A 20,250-nucleotide genomic window follows, 5' to 3' on the forward strand; every position below is an offset into this window, starting at 1 on the left:
TATATTAAAGAGAAAGCTATGTGGGGCCCATTATATTAAAGGGAAAGCTATGTGGGGCCCATTATGTTAAAGAGAAAGCTATGTGGGGCCCATTATATTAAAGGGAAAGCTATGTGGGGCCCATTATATTAAAGGGAAAGCTATGTGGGGCCCATTATATTAAAGAGAAAGCTATGTGGGCCCATTATATTAAAGAGAAAGCTGTGTGGGGCCCATTATATTAAAGAGAAAGCTATGTGGGGCCCATTATATTAAAGAGAAAGCTATGTGGGGCCCATTATATTAAAGGGAAAGCTATGTGGGGCCCATTATATTAAAGAGAAAGCTATGTGGGGCCCATTATATTAAAGAGAAAGCTATGTGGGGCCCATTATATTAAAGAGAAAGCTATGTGGGGCCCATTATATTAAAGAGAAAGCTATGTGGGGCCCATTATATTAAAGGGAAAGCTATGTGGGGCCCATTATGTTAAAGAGAAAGCTATGTGGGGCCCATTATATTAGAGGGAAAGCTATGTGGGGCCCATTATATTAAAGGGAAAGCTATGTGTGGCCCATTATATTAAAGAGAAAGCTATGTGGGCCCATTATATTAAAGAGAAAGCTGTGTGGGGCCCATTATATTAAAGAGAAAGCTATGTGGGGCCCATTATATTAAAGAGAAAGCTATGTGGGGCCCATTATATTAAAGGGAAAGCTATGTGGGGCCCATTATATTAAAGAGAAAGCTATGTGGGCCCTTTATATTAAAGAGAAAGCTATGTGGGGCCCATTATATTAAAGAGAAAGCTATGTGGGCCCATTATATTAAAGAGAAAGCTATGTGGGGCCCATTATATTAAAGAGAAAGCTATGTGGGGCCCATTATATTAAAGAGAAAGCTATGTGGGCCCATTATATTAAAGAGAAAGCTATGTGGGGCCCATTATATTAAAGAGAAAGCTATGTGGGGCCCATTATATTAAAGAGAAAGCTATGTGGGGCCCATTATATTAAAGAGAAAGCTATGTGGGGCCCATTATATTAAAGAGAAAGCTATGTGGGGCCCATTATATTAAAGAGAAAGCTATGTGGGGCCCATTATATTAAAGAGAAAGCTATGTGGGGCCCATTATATTAAAGAGAAAGCTATGTGGGGCCCATTATATTAAAGAGAAAGCTATGTGGGGCCCATTATATTAAAGAGAAAGCTATGTGGGGCCCATTATATTAAAGGGAAAGCTATGTGGGGCCCATTATGTTAAAGAGAAAGCTATGTGGGGCCCATTATATTAAAGAGAAAGCTATGTGGGCCCATTATATTAAAGAGAAAGCTGTGTGGGGCCCATTATATTAAAGAGAAAGCTATGTGGGGCCCATTATATTAAAGAGAAAGCTATGTGGGGCCCATTATATTAAAGGGAAAGCTATGTGGGGCCCATTATATTAAAGAGAAAGCTATGTGGGGCCCATTATATTAAAGAGAAAGCTATGTGGGGCCCATTATATTAAAGAAAAAGCTATGTGGGGCCCATTATATTAAAGAGAAAGCTATGTGGGGCCCATTATATTAAAGAGAAAGCTATGTGGGGCCCATTATATTAAAGAGAAAGCTATGTGGGGCCCATTATATTAAAGGGAAAGCTATGTGGGGCCCATTATGTTAAAGAGAAAGCTATGTGGGGCCCATTATATTAAAGGGAAAGCTATGTGGGGCCCATTATATTAAAGGGAAAGCTATGTGGGGCTCATTATATTAAAGAGAAAGCTATGTGGGCCCATTATATTAAAGAGAAAGCTGTGTGGGGCCCATTATATTAAAGAGAAAGCTATGTGGGGCCCATTATATTAAAGAGAAAGCTATGTGGGGCCCATTATATTAAAGAGAAAGCTATGTGGGGCCCATTATATTAAAGAAAAAGCTATGTGGGGCCCATTATATTAAAGAGAAAGCTATGTGGGGCCCATTATATTAAAGAGAAAGCTATGTGGGGCCCATTATATTAAAGAAAAAGCTATGTGGGGCCCATTATATTAAAGAGAAAGCTATGTGGGGCCCATTATATTAAAGAGAAAGCTATGTGGGGCCCATTATATTAAAGAGAAAGCTATGTGGGGCCCATTATATTAAAGGGAAAGCTATGTGGGGCCCATTATGTTAAAGAGAAAGCTATGTGGGGCCCATTATATTAAAGGGAAAGCTATGTGGGGCCCATTATATTAAAGGGAAAGCTATGTGGGGCTCATTATATTAAAGAGAAAGCTATGTGGGCCCATTATATTAAAGAGAAAGCTGTGTGGGGCCCATTATATTAAAGAGAAAGCTATGTGGGGCCCATTATATTAAAGAGAAAGCTATGTGGGGCCCATTATATTAAAGAGAAAGCTATGTGGGGCCCATTATATTAAAGAAAAAGCTATGTGGGGCCCATTATATTAAAGAGAAAGCTATGTGGGGCCCATTATATTAAAGAGAAAGCTATGTGGGGCCCATTATATTAAAGAAAAAGCTATGTGGGGCCCATTATATTAAAGAAAAAGCTATGTGGGGCCCATTATATTAAAGGGAAAGCTATGTGGGGCCCATTATATTAAAGGGAAAGCTATGTGGGGCCCATTATATTAAAGGGAAAGCTATGTGGGGCCCATTATATTAAAGGGAAAGCTATGTGGGGCCAATTATATTAAAGAGAAAGCTATGTGGGGCCCATTATATTAAAGAGAAAGCTATGTGGGGCCCATTATGTTAAAGAGAAAGCTATGTGCGGCCCATTATATTAAAGAGAAAGCTATGTGGGGCCCATTTTATTAAAGAGAAAGCTATGTGGGGCCCATTATATTAAAGAGAAAGCTATGTGGGGCCCATTATATTAAAGGGAAAGCTATGTGGGGCCCATTATATAATAATAAAATCTATGTGGTGCCCATTACATTAAAGGGAAAGCTATGTGGGGCCCATTATATTAAAGAGAAAGCTATGTGGGGCCCATTATATTAAAGGGAAAGCTATGTGGGGCCCATTATATTAAAGGGAAAGCTATGTGGGGCCCGTTATCTTAAAGGGACATCTACGTAGGGCCCATTATATTAAATGGATGGCTATGTGGGGCCCATTATATTAAAGAGAGAGCTATGTGGGGCCCATTATATTAAAGAGAAAGCTATGTGGGGCCCATTATATTAAAGAGAAAGCTATGTGGGGCCCATTATATTAAAGGGAAAGCTATGTGGGGCCCATTATATTAAAGAGAAAGCTATGTGGGGCCCATTATATTAAAGGGAAAGCTATGTGGGGCCCATTATATAATAATAAAATCTATGTCGGGCCCATTATATTAAAGGGAAAGCTATGTGGGGCCCTTAAAGGGACATCTACGTATATGATAAATTCTATATGGGGCCCATGATATTGAATGGAAGGCTATGTGAGGCCCATTATATTAAATAGAGGGCTATGTGGGGACCAATACATTAAAAAGAAAGCTATATTGGGGCCCACTATGTTATCTGGAAGGTTTTGTGGGGCCCTCTGTATTAAATTGAGGGCTATGTGAGGCCTATTAAATTAAATGGAAAGCGTTGCGGGGCCCATAATATTATATGGAGGGCTATGTGAGGCGCATTTATCAAATAAAGGGCTATGTAGCGCCAATTATATTAAATGGAAGCCTGTGTTTTGTCCATTATATTAAATAGAGATGTATCTTGGCTCCATTATAATAAATGGAAGGCAATGTGGGGACCATTATATTAAATGGAGGGTTATGTGGGGCCCATTATATTAAATGGAAGCCTATATGGAGCCCAGTAAATTAAATGTAAAGCTATGTGGGGCCCAATATTTTAAATGGAAGGTTAAGTGGGGCCAATTGTATTAAATAGAGGGCTATGTGGTGCCCAATATAAAACATGGAAGGCTTTTTGGTGCCCATTATATTAAATAGAGGGATATTTTGGCCCCATTTTATTAAATGGAAGGCTATGTCAGGTCCAATATATTAAATGGAGTCCAGTGTGGCCTATTATATTAAATTGACGGTTATGTGGGGTTCAATAAATTAAATGAAAAGCTATGTGGAGCCCAATAAATTAAATGATAGTACATGGAAGGCAATGTGCAGCTCATTATACTATATACAGGGCTATGTGGGGGACATTATACTTTATAGAATTCTATGTGGGGGTCCATTATACTTTTGCCAATGGCAAATTGTGTGTTCCGGTGGCACTCCAAAGGTAAAGGGTGTGCTCCGGTGGCACTCCAACGTCATAGGGTGTGCTCTGGTGGCACACCAATGGCAAAAAGGCCAAAGAGTAGACTCTGGTGGCAGACTGAGCAGCCCTAGAGTGCGCCCCAGTGATAAGCAATAAGGCCAAAGAATGTACCCTGGTGGTAGGCTAAAAAGCCCTAGAGTGCGCCCCAGTGGTAAGCAATAAGGCCAAAAAGTGCACCCTGGTGGCAGGCTAAAAAAGCCTAAAATGAGTGCCCCGGTGGTAAGCAAAATGGTCAGAGTGTACCCCGGTCGCAGTTAAAAAGCCCAAGTTGGGTGCCCCGGTGGTAAGCTAAAAGGCCAAAGAGTGCACCCCGGTGGAAGCTAAAAAGCCCAAGATGGGTGCCCCGGTGGTAAGCAAAAAAGGTCACATATTGGGCCCCTCTGGTAGGCCTACGGGAAATAGAGTTCTCCGATGGCACACCAACGGTAAAGGGTGTGCCCGATGGTACTCCAATGGTAAAGGGTGTGCTTCAGTGGCATGCCAGTGGCAAAAAGTGTACTCCGGTGGCATGCTAATGGTGAAAGGTGTGCTCTGTTGGCACCCCAACTGTAAAGAGTGTGTTCCAGTGGCACCCCAGCAGCCAATGGTGTACTTCGGTGGCAGACCATCGGGAAATGGTGTGATATGTAAGGCTCATCATAACAAAAGGGAGGGCTATGTGGGACCCATTATTTTATATGGAAAGCAAGGTGGGGCCCATTATATTAATTAGGGGCTTATGTGGGGCTCTTTATATTAAATAAAAACATATGTGGGCCCCATTAAATAAAATGGAAGTCTATGTGGACCCCATTAAATTAAATGGAAGGCTATGTGGACCCCATTAAATTAAATGGAAGGCTATGTGGGGCCCATTATATTAAATGGAAGCCTATATGGGGCCCAATAAATTAAATGAAAAGTTACAGTATGTACAGCAATAATAAAAATGGTAATAATACAGGGTGGACTATTTATATGGATACACCTAAATTAAATGGGAATGGTTGGTGATGTCAACTTCCTGTTTATGGCACATTAGTATATGGGAGGGGGAAACTTTTCCAGATGAGTGGTGACTATGGCGGCCATTTTGAAGTCGGCCATTTTGGATCTAACTTTATTTTTTTCAATGGGAAGAGGGTGATGTGACACATCAAACTCATTGAGAATTTCATAAGAAAATACAATGGTGTGCTTGGTTTTAACATAACTTTATTCTTTCATGAATTTTTTACAAGTTTATGACCACTTATAAAATGTGTTTAAAGTGCTGCCCATTGTGTTGGATTGTCAATGCAACCCTCTTCTCTCACTCTTGACACACTGATAGCAACACCGCAGAAGAAATGCTAGCACAGGCTTTCAGTATCCGTTGTTTCAGATGCTGAAAGGTTATATGGGGCCTATTAAAATAAATGGAAGACTATGCAGGACCTCTTGTAATAACTAGAAGGCAATTTGTGGCCCATTATATTACACTAGATGGTGGCCCGATTCTAACTCATCGGGTATTCTAGAATATGTATGCGGCCGGCCGCGACCAATCAGCGAACCGTGTTAGTGAGGACCGGAGAGCATGTTTAAATTTGGCGCCAAAACCGGTGATTGGTCACGGCTGGCGGCCGCGACCAATCAGCGAATCGTATTAGTGAGAACCAGGGAGCGGGTACTTCCACTGTGAGCAGCCGGGAGATGACCGGCTGCTCGCAGCAGAAGTATCCCAACCGGCGGCGCCGCTCCCCGGTCCTCCCTTCACACTTGCCGTCGGGAGATCAGCGGCCCTAGCCGCTGATCTAGCGACGGTAGCCGCATGGAGGTCAGCGGCGCTGCAGGTCAGGGTACTTCTGCTGCGAGCAGCCGGGAGATGACCGGCTGCATCGCCACTGACCTCTGTGCAGAGCGGTGTTTAAATTTGGAGCCAATATCGCTGATTGGTCGTGGCCGCCGAATCGTATTAGTGAGGACAGGGGAGCGGCGCTGCCTGTGCGGGTACTTCCACTGCGAGCAGCCGGGAAATGACCGGCTGCTCGCAGCAGAAGTATCCCGACCGGTGGCGCCGCTCCCCGGTCCTCCCTTCACACTTTCCGTCGGAAGATCAGTGGCCCTAACCGCTGATCTCCCGACGGTAGCCGCATGGAGGTCAGCGGCGCCGCTGGTCGGGGTACTTCTGCTGCGAGCAACCGGGAGTTGACCGGCTGCATCGCCACTGACCTCTGTGCAGAGCGGTGTTTAAATTTGGAGCCAATATCGCTGATTGGTCGTGGCCGCCGAATCGTATTAGTGAGGACAGGGGAGCGGCGCTGCCTGTGCGGGTACTTCCACTGCGAGCAGCCGGGAAATGACCGGCTGCTCGCAGCAGAAGTATCCCGACCGGTGGCGCCGCTCCCCGGTCCTCCCTTCACACTTTCCGTCGGAAGATCAGCGGCCCTAACCGCTGATCTCCCGACGGTAGCCGCATGGAGGTCAGCGGCGCCGCTGGTCGGGGTACTTCTGCTGCGAGTAACCGGGAGTTGACCGGCTAGCGCTGGTCATCTCCCGGCTACATCGCCGCTGACCTCCGTGCGGCAGATGAGCTGCTAATGGCCGCCATCTTTTTCTGAAATCCCACGTCGCTGATTGACCACGGTCGGACCAATCAGCGACGCAGAACTTCCTGGACAGAAGGACAGACAGACAGACATGATAAGACGATTATATATATTAAATGTAAGGTTATGTAGGGCCCAATATATTCAATGAAAAACTATATGGGCCCATTATATAAAAGAAAAAGCTAAGTGTGGCCCATTTTATTAAATGGATGATGGCGTGCTCCCTTGGCAAGCCAGCGGGAAAGTGGCCTGCTTCCGGTGGCAAGCCAGCGGGACAGTGGCATGCTCCGGTGGCAAGCCAGCGGGACAGTGGCATGCTCCGGTGGCAAGCCAGCGGGAAAGTGGCGTGCTCCGGTGGCAAGCCAGCGGGAAAGTGGCGTGCTGCGGTGGCAAGCCAGCGGGAAAGTGGCGTGCTCCGGTGGCAAGCCAGCGGGAAAGTGGCGTGCTCCGGTGGCAAGCCAGCGGGAAAGTGGCGTGCTCCGGTGGCAAGCCAACGGGAATGTGGCGTGCTCCGGTGGCAAGCCAGCGGGAAAGTGGCGTGCTCCGGTGGCAAGCCAGCGGGAAAGTGGCGTGCTCCGGTGGCAAGCCAGCGGGAAAGTGGCGTGCTCCGGTGGCAAGCCAACGGGAAAGTGGCGTGCTCCGGTGGCAAGCCAACGGGAAAGTGGCGTGCTCCGGTGGCAAGCCAACGGGAAAGTGGCGTGCTCCGGTGGCAAGCCAACGGGAAAGTGGCGTGCTCCGGTGGCAAGCCAACGGGAAAGTGGCGTGCTCCGGTGGCAAGCCAACGGGAAAGTGGCGTGCTCCGGTGGCAAGCCAACGGGAAAGTGGCGTGCTTCGGTGGCAAGCCAACGGGAAAGTGGCGTGCTCCGGTGGCAAGCCAACGGGAAAGTGGCGTGCTCCGGTGGCAAGCCAACGGGAAAGTGGCATGCTCCGGTGGCAAGCCAACGGGAAAGTGGCGTGCTCCGGTGGCAAGCCAACGGGAAAGTGGCGTGCTCCGGTGGCAAGCCGACGGGAAAGTGGCGTGCTCCGGTGGCAAGCCGACGGGAAAGTGGCGTGCTCCGGTGGCAAGCCGACGGGAAAGTGGCGTGCTCCGGTGGCAAGCCGACGGGAAAGTGGCGTGCTCCGGTGGCAAGCCGACGGGACTGTGGCGTGCTCCGGTGGCAAGCCGACGGGAAAGTGGCGTGCTCCGGTGGCAAGCCGACGGGAAAGTGGCGTGCTCCGGTGGCAAGCCGACGGGAAAGTGGCGTGCTCCGGTGGCAAGCCGACGGGAAAGTGGCGTGCTCCGGTGGCAAGCCGACGGGAAAGTGGCGTGCTCCGGTGGCAAGCCGACGGGAAAGTGGCGTGCTCCGGTGGCAAGCCGACGGGAAAGTGGCGTGCTCCGGTGGCAAGCCGACGGGAAAGTGGCGTGCTTCGGTGGCAAGCCGACGGGAAAGTGGCGTGCTCCGGTGGCAAGCCGACGGAACAGTGGCGTGCTCCGGTGGCAAGCCGACGGGAAAGTGGCGTGCTCCGGTGGCAAGCCGACGGGACAGTGGCGTGCTCCGGTGGCAAGCCGACGGGACAGTGGCGTGCTCCGGTGGCAAGCCGACGGGACAGTGGCGTGCTCCGGTGGCAAGCCGACGGGACAGTGGCGTGCTCCGGTGGCAAGCCGACGGGACAGTGGCCTGCTCCGGTGGCAAGCCGACGGGAAAGTGGCGTGCTCCGGTAGCAAGCCGACGGGAAAGTGGCGTGCTCCGGTGGCAAGCCAACGGGAAAGTGGCGTGCTCCGGTGGCAAGCCAACGGGACTGTGGCGTGCTCCGGTGGCAAGCCAACGGGACTGTGGCGTGCTCCGGTGGCAAGCCAACGGGACTGTGGCGTGCTCCGGTGGCAAGCCAACGGGACTGTGGCGTGCTCCGGTGGCAAGCCAACGGGAAAGTGGCGTGCTCCGGTGGCAAGCCAACGGGAAAGTGGCGTGCTCCGGTGGCAAGCCAACGGGAAAGTGGCGTGCTCCGGTGGCAAGCCAATGGGAAAGTGGCGTGCTCCGGTGGCAAGCCAACGGGAAAGTGGCGTGCTCCGGTGGCAAGCCAACGGGAAAGTGGCGTGCTCCGGTGGCAAGCCAACGGGAAAGTGGCGTGCTCCGGTGGTTAGCCAACGGGAAAGTGGCGTGCTTTGGTGGCAAGCCAACGGGACAGTGGCGTGCTCCGGTGGCAAGCCAACGAGAGAGTGGCGTGCTCCGGTGGCAAGCCAACGGGAAAGTGGCGTGCTCCGGTGGCAAGCCAACGGGAAAGTGGCGTGCTCCGGTGGCAAGCCAACGGGACAGTGGCGTGCTCCGGTGGCAAGCCAACGGGACAGTGGCGTGCTCCGGTGGCAAGCCAACGGGACAGTGGCGTGCTCCGGTGGCAAGCCAACGGGACAGTGGCGTGCTCCGGTGGCAAGCCAACGGGACAGTGGCGTGCTCCGGTGGCAAGCCAACGAGACAGTGGCGTGCTCCGGTGGCAAGCCAACGGGAAAGTGGCGTGCTCCGGTGGCAAGCCAACGGGAAAGTGGCGTGCTCCGGTGGCAAGCCAACGGGACAGTGGCGTGCTCCGGTGGCAAGCCAACGGGACAGTGGCGTGCTCCGGTGGCAAGCCAACGGGACAGTGGCGTGCTCCGGGGGCAAGCCAACGGGACAGTGGCGTGCTCCGGTGGCAAGCCAACGGGACTGTGGCGTGCTCCGGTGGCAAGCCAACGGGACTGTGGCGTGCTCCGGTGGCAAGCCAACGGGAAAGTGGCGTGCTCCGGTGGCAAGCCAACGGGAAAGTGGCGTGCTCCGGTGGCAAGCCAACGGGAAAGTGGCGTGCTCCGGTGGCAAGCCAACGGGAAAGTGGCGTGCTCCGGTGGCAAGCCAACGGGACAGTGGCGTGCTCCGGTGGCAAGCCAACGGGACAGTGGCGTGCTCCGGTGGCAAGCCAACGGGACAGTGGCGTGCTCCGGTGGCAATCCGACGGGAAAGTGGCGTGCTCCGGTGGCAAGCCGACGGGAAAGTGGCGTGCTCCGGTGGCAAGCCGACGGGAAAGTGGCGTGCTCCGGTGGCAAGCCGACGGGACTGTGGCGTGCTCCGGTGGCAAGCCGACGGGACTGTGGCGTGCTCCGGTGGCAAGCCGACGGGAAAGTGGCGTGCTCCGGTGGCAAGCCGACGGGAAAGTGGCGTGCTCCGGTGGCAAGCCGACGGGAAAGTGGCGTGCTCCGATGGCAAGCCGACGGAACAGTGGCGTGCTCCGGTGGCAAGCCGACGGGAAAGTGGCGTGCTCCGGTGGCAAGCCGACGGGACAGTGGCGTGCTCCGGTGGCAAGCCGACGGGACAGTGGCGTGCTCCGGTGGCAAGCCGACGGGACAGTGGCGTGCTCCGGTGGCAAGCCAACGGGACAGTGGCGTGCTACGGTGGCAAGCCAACGGGAAAGTGGCGTGCTCCGGTGGCAAGCCAACGGGAAAGTGGCGTGCTACGGTGGCAAGCCGACGGGACCGTGGCGTGCTCCGGTGGCAAGCCAACGGGACAGTGGCGTGCTCCGGTGGCAAGCCAACGGGACTGTGGCGTGCTCCGGTGGCAAGCCAACGGGATTGTGGCGTGCTCCGGTGGCAAGCCAACGGGAAAGTGGCGTGCTCCGGTGGCAAGCCAATGGGAAAGTGGCGTGCTCCGGTGGAAAGCCAACGGGAAAGTGGCGTGCTCCGGTGGCAAGCCAACGGGACAGTGGCGTGCTCCGGTGGCAAGCCAACGGGACAGTGGCGTGCTCCGGTGGCAAGCCAACGGGACAGTGGCGTGCTCCGGTGGCAAGCCAACGGGACAGTGGCGTGCTCCGGTGGCAAGCCAACGGGACAGTGGCGTGCTCCGGTGGCAAGCCAACGGGAAAGTGGCGTGCTTCGGTGGCAAGCCAACGGGAAAGTGGCGTGCTCCGGTGGCAAGCCAACGGGACAGTGGCGTGCTCCGGTGGCAAGCCAACGGGACAGTGGCGTGCTCCGGTGGCAAGCCAACGGGACAGTGGCGTGCTCCGGTGGCAAGCCAACGGGACAGTGGCGTGCTCCGGTGGCAAGCCAACGGGACTGTGGCGTGCTCCGGTGGCAAGCCAACGGGACTGTGGCGTGCTCCGGTGGCAAGCCAACGGGAAAGTGGCGTGCTCCGGTGGCAAGCCAACGGGAAAGTGGCGTGCTCCGGTGGCAAGCCAACGGGAAAGTGGCGTGCTCCGGTGGCAAGCCAACGGGAAAGTGGCGTGCTCCGGTGGCAAGCCAACGGGACAGTGGCGTGCTCCGGTGGCAAGCCAACGGGACAGTGGCGTGCTCCGGTGGCAAGCCAACGGGACAGTGGCGTGCTCCGGTGGCAAGCCAACGGGACAGTGGCGTGCTCCGGTGGCAAGCCGACGGGAAAGTGGCGTGCTCCGGTGGCAAGCCGACGGGAAAGTGGCGTGCTCCGGTGGCAAGCCGACGGGACTGTGGCGTGCTCCGGTGGCAAGCCGACGGGACTGTGGCGTGCTCCGGTGGCAAGCCGACGGGACTGTGGCGTGCTCCGGTGGCAAGCCGACGGGAAAGTGGCGTGCTCCGGTGGCAAGCCGACGGGAAAGTGGCGTGCTCCGGTGGCAAGCCGACGGGAAAGTGGCGTGCTCCGGTGGCAAGCCGACGGGAAAGTGACGTGCTCCGGTGGCAAGCCGACGGGAAAGTGGCGTGCTCCGGTGGCAAGCCGACGGGAAAGTGGCGTGCTCCGGTGGCAAGCCAACGGGACAGTGGCGTGCTCCGGTGGCAAGCCAACGGGACAGTGGCGTGCTCCGGTGGCAAGCCAACGGGACAGTGGCGTGCTCCGGTGGCAAGCCGACGGGAAAGTGGCGTGCTCCGGTGGCAAGCCGACGGGAAAGTGGCGTGCTCCGGTGGCAAGCCGACGGGACTGTGGCGTGCTCCGGTGGCAAGCCGACGGGACTGTGGCGTGCTCCGGTGGCAAGCCGACGGGACTGTGGCGTGCTCCGGTGGCAAGCCGACGGGAAAGTGGCGTGCTCCGGTGGCAAGCCGACGGGAAAGTGGCGTGCTCCGGTGGCAAGCCGACGGGAAAGTGGCGTGCTCCGGTGGCAAGCCGACGGGAAAGTGACGTGCTCCGGTGGCAAGCCGACGGGAAAGTGGCGTGCTCCGGTGGCAAGCCGACGGGAAAGTGGCGTGCTCCGGTGGCAAGCCGACGGGACAGTGGCGTGCTCCGGTGGCAAGCCGACGGGACAGTGGCGTGCTCCGGTGGCAAGCCGACGGGACAGTGGCGTGCTCCGGTGGCAAGCCAACGGGACAGTGGCGTGCTACGGTGGCAAGCCAACGGGAAAGTGGCGTGCTCCGGTGGCAAGCCAACGGGAAAGTGGCGTGTTCCGGTGGCAAGCCAACGGGACAGTGGCGTGCTCCGGTGGCAAGCCAACGGGACAGTGGCGTGCTCCGGTGGCAAGCCAACGGGACTGTGGCGTGCTCCGGTGGCAAGCCAACGGGACTGTGGCGTGCTCCGGTGGCAAGCCAACGAGAAAGTGGCGTGCTCCGGTGGCAAGCCAACGGGAAAGTGGCGTGCTCCGGTGGCAAGCCTACGGGAAAGTGGCGTGCTCCGGTGGCAAGCCAACGGGAAAGTGGCGTGCTCCGGTGGCAAGCCAACGGGACAGTGGCGTGCTCCGGTGGCAAGCCAACAGGACAGTGGCGTGCTCCGGTGGCAAGCCAACGGGACAGTGGCGTGCTCCGGTGGCAAGCCAACGGGACAGTGGCGTGCTCCGGTGGCAAGCCAACGGGAAAGTGGCGTGCTCCGGTGGCAAGCCGACGGGAAAGTGGCGTGCTCCGGTGGCAAGCCGACGGGAAAGTGGCGTGCTCCGGTGGCAAGCCGACGGGACTGTGGCGTGCTCCGGTGGCAAGCCGACGGGACTGTGGCGTGCTCCGGTGGCAAGCCGACGGGAAAGTGGCGTGCTCCGGTGGCAAGCCGACGGGAAAGTGGCGTGCTCCGGTGGCAAGCCGACGGGAAAGTGACGTGCTCCGGTGGCAAGCCGACGGGAAAGTGGCGTGCTCCGGTGGCAAGCCGACGGGAAAGTGGCGTGCTTCGGTGGCAAGCCGACGGGAAAGTGGCGTGCTCCGGTGGCAAGCCGACGGAACAGTGGCGTGCTCCGGTGGCAAGCCGACGGGAAAGTGGCGTGCTCCGGTGGCAAGCCGACGGGACAGTGGCGTGCTCCGGTGGCAAGCCGACGGGACAGTGGCGTGCTCCGGTGGCAAGCCGACGGGACAGTGGCGTGCTCCGGTGGCAAGCCAACGGAACAGTGGCGTGCTCCGGTGGCAAGCCAACGGGAAAGTGGCGTGCTCCGGTGGCAAGCCAACGGGAAAGTGGCGTGCTCCGGTGGTAAGCCAACGGGAAAGTGGAGTGCTCCGGTGGCAAGCCAACGGGACTGTGGCGTGCTCCGGTGGCAAGCCAACGGGACTGTGGCGTGCTCCGGTGGCAAGCCAACGGGACTGTGGCGTGCTCCGGTGGCAAGCCAACGGGACTGTGGCGTGCTCCGGTGGCAAGCCAACGGGAAAGTGGCGTGCTCCGGTGGCAAGCCAACGGGAAAGTGGCGTGCTCCGGTGGCAAGCCAACGGGAAAGTGGCGTGCTCCGGTGGCAAGCCAACGGGAAAGTGGCGTGCTCTGGTGGCAAGCCAACGGGAAAGTGGCGTGCTCCGGTGGCAAGCCAACGGGAAAGTGGCGTGCTCCGGTGGCAAGCCAACGGGAAAGTGGCGTGCTCCGGTGGCAAGCCAACGGGAAAGTGGCGTGCTCCGGTGGCAAGCCAACGGGAAAGTGGCGTGCTCCGGTGGCAAGCCGACGGGACAGTGGCGTGCTCCGGTGGCAAGCCGACGGGACAGTGGCGTGCTCCGGTGGCAAGCCGACGGGACAGTGGCGTGCTCCGGTGGCAAGCCGACGGGACAGTGGCGTGCTCCGGTGGCAAGCCGACGGAACAGTGGCGTGCTCCGGTGGCAAGCCGACGGGAAAGTGGCGTGCTCCGGTGGCAAGCCAACGGGAAAGTGGCGTGCTCCGGTGGCAAGCCAACGGGAAAGTGGCGTGCTCCGGTGGCAAGCCAACGGGAAAGTGGAGTGCTCCGGTGGCAAGCCAACGGGACTGTGGCGTGCTCCGTTGGCAAGCCAACGGGACTGTGGCGTGCTCCGGTGGCAAGCCAACGGGACTGTGGCGTGCTCCGGTGGCAAGCCAACGGGACTGTGGCGTGCTCCGGTGGCAAGCCAACGGGAAAGTGGCGTGCTCCGGTGGCAAGCCAACGGGAAAGTGGCGTGCTCCGGTGGCAAGCCAACGGGAAAGTGGCGTGCTCCGGTGGCAAGCCAACGGGAAAGTGGCGTGCTCCGGTGGCAAGCCAACGGGAAAGTGGCGTGCTCCGGTGGCAAGCCAACGGGAAAGTGGCGTGCTCCGGTGGCAAGCCAACGGGAAAGTGGCGTGCTCCGGTGGCAAGCCAACGGGAAAGTGGCGTGCTCCGGTGGCAAGCCAACGGGAAAGTGGCATGCTCCGGTGGCAAGCCAACGGGAAAGTGGCGTGCTCCGGTGGCAAGCCAACGGGAAAGTGGCGTGCTCCGGTGGCAAGCCAACGGGACAGTGGCGTGCTCCGGTGGCAAGCCAACGGGACAGTGGCGTGCTCCGGTGGCAAGCCAACGGGACAGTGGCGTGCTCCGGTGGCAAGCCAACGGGACAGTGGCGTGCTCCGGTGGCAAGCCAACGGGAAAGTGGCGTGGTCCGGTGGCAAGCCAACGGGAAAATGGCGTGCTCCGGTGGCAAGCCAACGGGACAGTGGCGTGCTCCGGTGGCAAGCCAACGGGACAGTGGCGTGCTCCGGTGGCAAGCCAACGGGACAGTGGCGTGCTCCGGTGGCAAGCCAACGGGACAGTGGCGTGCTCCGGTGGCAAGCCAACGGGACAGTGGCGTGCTCCGGTGGCAAGCCAACGGGACAGTGGCGTGCTCCGGTGGCAAGCCAACGGGACAGTGACGTGCTCCGGTGGCAAGCCAACGGGACAGTGGCGTGCTCCGGTGGCAAGCCAACGGGACAGTGGCGTGCTCCGGTGGCAAGCCAACGGGACAGTGACGTGCTCCGGTGGCAAGCCGACGGGACAGTGGCGTGCTCCGGTGGCAAGCCGACGGGAAAGTGGCGTGCTCCGGTGGCAAGCCGACGGGAAAGTGGCGTGCTCCGGTGGCAAGCCGACGGGAAAGTGGCGTGCTCCGGTGGCAAGCCGACGGGAAAGTGGCGTGCTCCGGTGGCAAGCCGACGGGAAAGTGGCGTGCTCCGGTGGCAAGCCGACGGGAAAGTGGCGTGCTCCGGTGGCAAGCCGACGGGAAAGTGGCGTGCTCCGGTGGCAAGCCGACGGGAAAGTGGCGTGCTCCGGTGGCAAGCCGACGGGAAAGTGGCGTGCTCCGGTGGCAAGCCGACGGGAAAGTGGCGTGCTCCGGTGGCAAGCCGACGGGAAAGTGGCGTGCTCCGGTGGCAAGCCGACGGGAAAGTGGCGTGCTTCGGTGGCAAGCCGACGGGAAAGTGGCGTGCTCCGGTGGCAAGCCGACGGGACAGTGGCGTGCTCCGGTGGCAAGCCGACGGGACAGTGGCGTGCTCCGGTGGCAAGCCAACGGGACAGTGGCGTGCTCTGGTGGCAAGCCAACGGGACAGTGGCGTGCTCCGGTGGCAAGCCAACGGGAAAGTGGCGTGCTCCGGTGGCAAGCCAACGGGAAAGTGGCGTGCTCCGGTGGCAAGCCAACGGGAAAGTGGCGTGCTCCGGTGGCAAGCCAACGGGAAAGTGGCGTGCTCCGGTGGCAAGCCAACGGGACTGTGGCGTGCTCCGGTGGCAAGCCAACGGGACTGTGGCGTGCTCCGGTGGCAAGCCAACGGGAAAGTGGCGTGCTCCGGTGGCAAGCTAACGGGAAAGTGGCGTGCTCCGGTGGCAAGCCAATGGGAAAGTGGCGTGCTCTGGTGGCAAGCCAACGGGAAAGTGGCGTGCTCCGGTGGCAAGCCAACGGGAAAGTGGCGTGCTCCGGTGGCAAGCCAATGGGAAAAGGTGGGCTCCGGTGGATGCTAATGGTAAAGGTGTGCTCCAGTGGCATTCTAACGGTAAAGGTGTGCTGCGGTCACATGCTAATGGTAAAGGTGTGCTCCGGTGGCATGCTAACGGGAATAGGTGTGCTCCGATGGCATGCTAACGGGAATAGGTGTGCCTGGTGGCATACTAACGGGAAAAGGTGTGCTACGGTGGCATGCTAGCAGGAAATGGTGTCCTTCGGTGGCATGATAACGAGAAAAGGGGTAGTCCATTGGCACCACAATGGTCAAGGGACTTGGAAATGTCACATGTGAAGTCATACTCGCATAGTGTCTGTTGTTGCAGGGATCAAAAGAGCGACCCGGTGGAACAAGATGTGGACACTGTGCGGCAGATGGTGGTTTAAGGACAGCAAACAGCAAAATAAGACCAAGCAACAGCAAGAAAACAATCCAAGAATTACCGCAGCAGACAAGTAAGTGATTGTGATTCTTTTAAACGGTGATGTATGATCAGATGAAGTGGAATGCAGTAAGTTTGGAAATATGATTAACATGTTAATAAAGTGTCTGAAATGTATGAGCGAGAAAGAGAAAAAGGTGGATTGTTACAGGGGGACAGCTGAGAGTAGGGAGTTGCAGAGAAAGTCCTTGTGACAGGTTTAGGATGTATACGGCTGTTTATTGCCTCCTCCACATACAAAGGTAGGAGATGAGACTATCAAACTATTGAACTTGGAGTTGTCAGTAATGTTGGAGGTGAAATTAATAAAGCAAGTAAAATGGGAAAGAGAAAAAGGGGTTGTATGTTTGCCTGGTCAGAGGGATGTTTGCCTGGTCATGGGGATGTTTGCCTGGTCAGGGGGATGTTTGCCCGGTCAGGGGGATGTTTGCCTGGTCAGGGGGATGTTTGTCTGGTCAGGGGGATGTTTGTCTGGTCAGAGGGATGTTTGCTTCACGTTGGGGAAGAGGGAAAGGACTGAATGATCCGGCACCTGTCCTATCCACAGGATGGTCAGCTAGTGCCGCCATTGGGAAAGAGCTGACCTAGTGTCACTATCAATCATCAGAGTCTGCAGTACAACTGATTAGGGGTCCAGCAGGGGGGCGCTGATGACACAGGTGGACCTTGGGGCGGTTTTCCGGTTGCGGACGCTGCACCTAGAGGGTTTTCTTCATGTAATTATCCTCCTCACATTGCAGACTTGTGAACTTTATAAATATTCTTCATTTGCTTATTTTCTTCCTTCTCTCCCAAACACGTTGCTGAAGTGCTGTCTCACCCCCACTGCCCCCATCCAGAAGCTTCTTGTGGCTGCTGTTCAGTGAGATTTGTCCTCTATATACCAGCAGTCTGTGTATGGGCCTGTCCCTGTCTGATCCTCTCTGCTCTCCACCCCTGCACTCAGACATGGGAAACCCTGTACTCAGATTACTTCACATCTTGGTGAACAACAGCTGAAAAGACCCTATAAAGGAGCCTGTACCAGGCAGGAGACAGTGGTGCAGCATTGTGCTTGTGGGGGCAATCGGGCGGTGGAGTCAGAAATTGGGGAATACTTGGGTGCTCTCTGGGTGCACAATATTAGTGCTGCAGTAATTTCCCACAAGTTTTTGCACAGAGCGGCCACTAATATAGAATAAAGTAAAACAATTGTGCTCTGTAAATAATGGCTGTGCTTTGCTACAAATGCTTCATGTTCGCAGGTGTTTTTTTTTTCTTTAATAAATTTTATTTCGTTTATAATTGATTTTTTCTCTTTCTGCTAGATATCAGCACATGATAGAGGCCGTACGGGACTGATATAAGAAGTTCTTGGCTGAGAAGGAAAGAAGCTTCATTCCTCCATGAGCTGCAGTTCTTTGTGTCCAGTCGGGAGCTCTATTAGTAAGTAGATTTTATCACCGGCGCAGACATTTCCGGGAAGGTTCCAATTGGCCGAATACAAGACGTTCATTAAACTCTTCAATTGAAATAAACGTCTGGTTATCATCCACAATACTTAATACCGGTCACTTGTCACAAATTTGTATATTTTTTACCTGTTATAAAATGCTGCTGATCCCTTGAATCTTTTCTTTTTTTTTGTCATTTTAGACAAAACATTACATATTTCTGACAAGTCCCAGGTCTTTTCACACCACTCGTTTTGCAGGTTCTTTAATACTACAGCACTTACGTTATTGGAGTCATTTTTGTGCAGTTTACAGTTACATGATTTTTTATACATGTTTTTTTTTTAGGTTTGTCTTGTTATTACATCACATTCATCTTTTTCCTCTCTTGCTTTCCTGGACTGAAGGAAACATATCTCCAAGTCACTCTGAGCTGCCGGCAGGAGAGATGGACCCTCAGGAGCCTCCTAGTCTTCAGAATCCACATGAAGGAGAAGTCCAAGAGCAAGAAAGGCCTCCGACAGCAGAGCAACCTGTCCGCCAAAAAGTCCCAGAAGAAGAAGCGATGGTCCCGCAGCTCATCTGTGTTTTTCCTAAATGTGGTTTATACTTTTACTGATTGTAATTTTCTTGGTCGATACCAGATAAAGTTTTGGATGACAACTGTCTGGACTTGTGTCTTATTTTACATTTCTCCTTTTTTCTTCTTGCTTCCCCTCCAGTGAGATCTGGCTTAGGTGATAAAAGCCTTTCTCTATCCGGCATTTTTGCAGCAGGCTGGAGAATGACTTTCTGGATGATAACTTGCCTTAGTCTCAGGTGCCCATACACTAGTTAGCTTTAGACCGGACGCTTGTCCACACAACACATCCCGACTCCCTCATATACATGAATGTGGTTATATGTGTGGGGGAGATGGCCCCATACACAGCACATGGTCGGCTGCTCCAGCAAAAATCCTTGGTTTTGACCTACCTTCCTGTAATATATATGGGGGGCCATTAGTTGGATGTTTGCAGGACCCCTCTTTGTCCAACAGCTTCCCTCCCCCACACATAGCAAGCAGTGTACAGACAAGCTCCCTTCCCGCACATACAGCATATATAGCATATAAAGAAAAAACCTAGAAGTCTGAACAGAAACATAAATTGATGTGCATGCAAAATGTAAATGCATATTCACACAAGGCCACTAGACAAAGAAAAACCAAAGACAAGCAAAATACCCTAGTAACCGGAAGTGAATGGGTAAATCGCAAAGTGCAAAAATAATAAATAATGAAGGGTATTTAGTTAACATAATTTTGATCAAAATAATGTAAAAGCTATCCCGCCACGTCACGGTAACCCTTATGGGACAGTCCTAACTCTAATATTAAAACTTTACCATTTGTCAAGTGACGTACATATGGATAAGGGCAGAGAGACTGACCCCCTAGTAGAAGCATAGACCTGAGGCAGAATAAACATTTCAGCTCAGACAAAGGGTGGCCACACCCTAATATGTACTAAAGCACACTGAACTACAAAGAAAAAACCTAGAAGTCTGAACTGAAACATAAATTGATGTGCATGCAAAATGTAAATGCATGTTCACACAAGGCCACTAGACAAAGAAAAACCAAAGACAAGCAAAATACCCAAGTAACCGGAAGTAAATGGGTAAATCGCAAAGTGCAAAAATAATAAATAATGAAGGGTATTTAGTAGTGAAGAGCGAGCACTAAAATGCTCGGGTGCTCAAAGCTCGGGCCGAGCTCGCCATGATACTCGGTTGCTCGACCTGAGCCACGAGCCCAATGTTAGTCTATGGGAGACTCGAGCATTTTCGCGGCGGCATCCCCGGCTGTCTTTTAAAAGCCTAACAAGTGCCCAAAATGTGGCAGTGCTCAAATGACATGGGGACAGCATGGGGATCGCCCCAGGAAGCATTTCTGACCCCCAGGTCACTTCTGTCAACAACGTGGTCAGAGGTATTAAGCCACTTTTAAGGGCTCACAATAAAACGTTCAAAAACTAAACTGAAACTGCTTTCCTGTGAAATATGTTAAGGAAGTTCCTTTCCAGGGTAAAGACTTGTGTATAAGGTAAAATAAATAACAGAAAAAAAAATACTCCTCCACACCTTGGGCTATGTTCACAAGTAGCATTTTTAATGTGTTTTTGCACTTTTGTATTGCTTCAACCGTGACAAATGCATTCACCGGGAAATGTCATTTTAACATTTTACAACCTTATCTGGCCATGTGCTGTGTGACACATGCATACAGTGCTGAAAAGACATGGGGACAGCATGGGGAAGACCCCTGGAAGCATCTCTGACTCCCCGGTCACTGCCTAAAAGTGTGCCCATCAGAAGTCATACTTGCCGCATCAGAAGATGCAGACTTGCAACTATCCCCGTGCAAGTTCTTGTCCCAGGGCAGGGTTCAATTGTACCTCCCCCATTCCTTGCAATGCAAGCGCAAATATGCGGCCAACCACCCACCCACCCCCAGGCTGCAATACCATACTGCTTGCTTGCACTTGAAAT

Source organism: Phyllobates terribilis, unplaced genomic scaffold (genome assembly GCF_046119375.1).
Source record: "Phyllobates terribilis strain yellow unplaced genomic scaffold, ASM4611937v1 Scaffold_157__1_contigs__length_4398786, whole genome shotgun sequence".
Lineage (NCBI taxonomy): Eukaryota > Metazoa > Chordata > Amphibia > Anura > Dendrobatidae > Phyllobates > Phyllobates terribilis.